General features: G+C 37.9%; 1 pseudogene; it reads left to right on the top strand.

Annotated features, from left to right (window-relative positions):
- Nucleotides 1-436: 436 nt before the first annotated feature.
- On the top strand, nt 437-4,759 carry LOC137079560 (uncharacterized; annotated as a pseudogene).
- Nucleotides 4,760-5,220: the final 461 nt, after the last annotated feature.

Below are 5,220 nucleotides of genomic sequence, written 5' to 3'. Positions count from 1 at the left end.
ATTGCAGGTCCGTGTCAGACAAAGAGTATCAAACCAGATGGTAACTGCTTTTTCAGATCTCTGGCATATGCAATATATGGAAGTGGGGACAAGCATTTGAAGATTCGCCGTGCAGTTGTCAAACACCTGAAAATAAATGTTTCGATATTTGAGAGGTATGTAAGAAGTGAGTATACTTCAGTAGAGGACTACTTGACAAAATCCAGAATGTACTATTCTGGGTCATGGGCCACTGAAATTGACATCTTTGCTGCTTCTAACCTGTTTAATACAACCATATTGGCTTTTAATGATAGCAGATGGAATGCACACAAGCCTATTGGAGAGGTATTTACACACAATTCAATCTATTTGAAACATTGTAATGGTAATCATTATGAAGTTGTGACATGTGTTAAGCACTGAGATAAAGACATTTGTGCAGGCACATGCGGGAATGCCACTTCAAATGAGGTGAGAAAGCCATGTCTGCGTAAAAGGAAGGAACCAGAATTCTTCTGGTTATTCTCCAAGGTGCAAATTGTGGATTTGTCCAACGTGTCATCGAAAAATCCTTGGTGGAAAGTTACCTGAAGAGAGTGTTGCTAACAATATGCATTTAGTGGACATTCCATATCAACTGCAGTGTCTTAACTCCTTGGAACAACATCTTGTTGCCCGTAAGAAACATTCCTTTTTTGAAATTACTCGTCTTCCCCGTGGAAAACAAAATGGCTGCCATGGACCTGTGGTGTGTGTTCCTGTAAATGCTGCAGATGTATCAAATATTCTTCCACGAAATGAATGTGATGACAAGATGATAAGGATCAAACTCAAGCGCAAGTTAACCTACAAAGGTCATTATGAGTACAAGTATGTACACACTGATTGTGTTAGAAATGCTCTGATGTGTTTGGTCAGGTGCAATAAATGGTACAGGGATGTAGCGATTAATGAACAGTGGATCAACTCTTTGAATGAACTGGAGGAGAATGTTGCTGATGAAATTAAGGAACAAGATGTAGTCGAAAAGAGTGAAGAGGAAAATGACCCAGAAGAACCACAAGAGGAAGACTTGACTTACATCAAGGAGCAAAGTGGTCTTTTGTCAGACACCTGTTTACAGCCTGTGGATCTTGGCTCGGAAGTAATTGATCAGCATTTTCAAGATGTATTAAATGTGGCACCAGCTGAAGGTAACAGTTCTGTTAAATTACTATCTGATAAAACCAACGAAGCAAAATGTTTCCCTGTTCTGTTTCCAACTGGTGGTCCAACATTCCATGATGAGAGGGAGGAAAAAATCACACTGTCACGATACCTAAATGCACGAATCCTCAATGCAGATGGACGTTTTGCACGGAGCACAGACTTCATTTTCTATGCACAATATATATCGGAGCTGGATCAAATTGTGTCTAACGTTTCCATTGCTTTGCGAAAAGGATCAGACAAGAGGTTGTTAAAAGAAGTAACATCCGATAGCCTCACAAACCCAGAATCTCTAGCTAAAATACTGAATTATGATGAAGGATACATTCTAAAGCAAGAAGAGAAAAATGTAAATGTTGATGAACTTGACTGGTCTGAAAAATGTGGACTGATTAGACGAAACCCAGTGACTGCTGCAAGGATGTTTGATTATAGATGGCATTGCTTTTTAAAAGATGTCATTATGTCACCCACTCAACCTATTGGAAACATCAAAGACTACTTTTATCGCATAGAGTTTCAACAGCGTGGATCTCCTCATGTTCATTGTCTGTTTTGAGTTGAAAATGCTCCGAAGTTAAATGAAGACAATGATCATTTGGTTGCTGCTTTCATAGATCATTACATCACATGCGAGTCCCCAAGAGAGGATGACACTGAACTGTATGAGACTGTCAACAGTGTTCAAAAGCACAGCAGCAGACATTCTAAGACATGCCGCAAGAAATAAACGGTTTGTAGATTTAATTTTCCACGACCACTATCTAGCCGTACTTTTGTAACAAGAACTATTCGAGAAGATTTGAAAGGCAATGCCAGAAATGAGGCCGCAAGTGCAATTTTAAAGAAAATCAAAACTGCATTAACAAATTCTGATGTCAATTTTGATTCAACGGATGCCTTTTTTCAGTCTATTGGAATTAATCAGGCTGTGTTTGAAAAGGCGTACAAGAGATGTTCCAAAAAGAAAAGTATTGTCTTGAAACCAAATCCAAAAGATGTTTGGGTAAACCAATATAACAAACATCTATTGCGTGCATGGCAAGGCAATATGGATATCCAGTATGTCACAGATGCTTACTCAGTAGTAGTTTACATTATTAGTTACATCACAAAAGCGGAACAAGAAATAGGATTGTTGTTGCAGCGTGCACAAAATGAAGCTATAAATGGGAATCTTGAAGCAAGATCAGCGTTAAAAATGTTGGGAAGTGTATATCTACACAACAGAGAAATTTCAGCACAAGAGGCAGTGTACCGACTAACGGGTATGCACTTGAAAGAATGCTCTCGCAAGGTCCAGTTTATTCCAATTGGAACAGATCCTGTAAAGATGAGTTTGCCTTTGCGTGTACTCCAGAACAAAGATGACCATTCTGGTGAACAAGGGTGTTTTTGGAGGAACAGTCTGGTTGACCGGTACAAGAATAGACCAAAAACAGACTATTTTGGCATTCTATGTCTTGCCAGGTTTTGTTCAGAATACAGGATCTTGTCAAAATCTGAAATGTCTTCACAAAACACAGAAAAGGTGATCAAGCTTAACAACAATTGTGGCTATATGATACAAAGGACTCGAACTGAACCTGCAGTAGTAAGGTATCCAAGATTTTCACCAACAAAAGATCCAGAGAAGTACCATCACTCATTGTTACAACTTTTTTTGCCACATTACAAAGATTGTCAGCTAAAGCCTGGGCATTTTAACACTTACGAGGATTTCTACAATAACGGTGCTGTGAAATGTGGAAGTAATGTGAGCCAAGTTAAATGTATTGTTGATGATAATCGAGCACAGTTTGAAAAGGAAAGTGCTGAAATAGACAGAGCTCAACAGCTCTTATAGCTAGGTGTTGACTTGGAAGATGCTTGGGCTACATTGTGTCTTGAAACTGAAAAGGAACGTCATGAATGTATAGAACTAATGAAGAATAACATACTTGCTGATGAAGATGATTCAGACACACTTATTCCAGATCTTGTAGCAAACCCTCAAACTGCATTCACAATTGAGACTAGTAATGCTACAATGTCTAGAGATGAAGCATTGTGTTTACTAAGATCATTAAACACTAAACAATCTGCAATATTTTACAAAGTTCGCAAATGGTGTCTACAAAAACTGCTTGGAGAAAACCCTGAACCATTTCACTTGTTTATCACTGGTGGAGCAGGCACAGGAAAAAGTCATTTAATCAAAGCAATATACTATGAATCTTCTAGGCTCTTATCTCAGATGTTTGAAAATCCTGATGATAGGAGTGTCGTTCTATGTGCATCAACTGGAGTAGCTGCATACAATATTGGTGCTGCAACCATCCACAAAACGTTTTCAATTGGGGCTAATGTCAAACTGCCATATCAACCCCTAAGTGATGACAAAATCAATTCTCTCCATTCCAAAATGGGATGTTTGCAGATTTTGATTATTGATCAAATATCCATGGTTGGCCATCAGCTTTTGTCATATGTTCATGGTCGATTGAGACAAATTAAACAAACCGGAGACTACTCCCTGTTTGGAAAGGTCAGTCTTGTAGCTGTAGGAGATTTTTATCAGCTGCCACCTGTCAAAGAAACTCCGCTCTATACTGATACAAAAGGAGTGAACCTTTGGGACAATAACTTTGAAATTGCTGAATTAACTGAAGTTGTTAGGCAACAAGATGTATCTTTTGCTGAAACCTTAAATCGTCTGAGAGGTTTATTTTTTTTATGAACTCTAAGCTCAAGAGACATCAACATGTTGAAGCAACGTGAAACTGGAGAAGAATGTGGTGATGTTCATATATTTCCTACAAATGAAGAGGTTGATAAATACAACATTCAGAGACTACATGAGGTTTGTCCTGAGGCAATCAGTATTCAAGCTCAAGATTTTGTGAGAAATCAAAAAACTGGAAGGATTGAACTAAAAGTTGGATTCCATGCAAATGTTTTCAACTCCTGTTTGGCTAAATGTGTTCAATTGGGTGTTGGAGCAAGAGTTATGTTAAAGAAAAATGTTGATGTTTCTGATGGACTTGTCAATGGAGCCTTTGGTACAGTTGTCCACATAAGCAGAAGTAAAAAACAGCATGATAATGATGATCATGTTGATGATTGTGATAAGGATTTTCCATCAGCCATTCATGTTGAATTTGATGATCCAAATGTGGGTAAAATTCAATGATCAAAACAACGACATGGATTTTCCTAAAATTATACAGTAATTGAAGTGCAAGAAGATCAAGTCACAAACGAAAGTGGTTTAAGACGTCAGTTTCCACTTAGATTAGCATGGGCATGCACTGTTCACAAAGTGCAAGGACTAACATTAGATAAAGCTGTTGTAGCACTTGACAAGATCTTTACTTCAGGACAAGCATATGTTGCCTTGAGTCGTGTGAGAACTGTCAACGGACTAATAATTCAAAACTTCAAGGAGGCTGTCATATACTGTAATGAGAAAATTGACTTGGCAATGAAAAATATGCCACAATTTCCTTTAGCAAATTACAGTTTCTTAAAGACACCTGGTATATTTACAATTGCTCTTCATAATGTACAGTCTTCAAGCTCATGTTAAAAATATTCAAGTTCATGGACAACGTATGAATGCGGATTGTATCTGTCTCACTGAAACATGGCTAAAAGTTGAAGACAAAATACAGATACCAGGATTTATCTTCACGCATAATCCAAGAGCTAAGTGCTATGACAACAGCACTCCACTTTTCACTAATTTAAAACAACAACGAGGAGGTGGAGTTGCAATTTACTGTTGTGAAAACATGCTTTTTGAAGTCATAATTCCAAAACCTTGCAATTTAGAATGTCTATACTTCTCAGTTCCACATATCAGTTTGACTGCTGTTCTGTTGTATAGGCCTCATTCTTATCAAATTGACCTGTTTCGACAAAATCTGCTGCATGTTATTGTTGAGCTGGAAAAACATCCAGGAAAGAAAGTAATTATGGGAGACTTCAATGAGGACATCCTAACATCATCATCAATTGGGACATTAATGGAAGTCCATGGATACACTC

The sequence above is a fragment of the Pseudorasbora parva genome, chromosome 6, assembly GCF_024679245.1.
Source record: "Pseudorasbora parva isolate DD20220531a chromosome 6, ASM2467924v1, whole genome shotgun sequence".
In the NCBI taxonomy this organism is placed as follows: domain Eukaryota; kingdom Metazoa; phylum Chordata; class Actinopteri; order Cypriniformes; family Gobionidae; genus Pseudorasbora; species Pseudorasbora parva.
The sequence above is the reverse complement of the archived record's forward strand: the minus strand, read 5'-3'. Positions and strand labels throughout refer to the sequence as shown.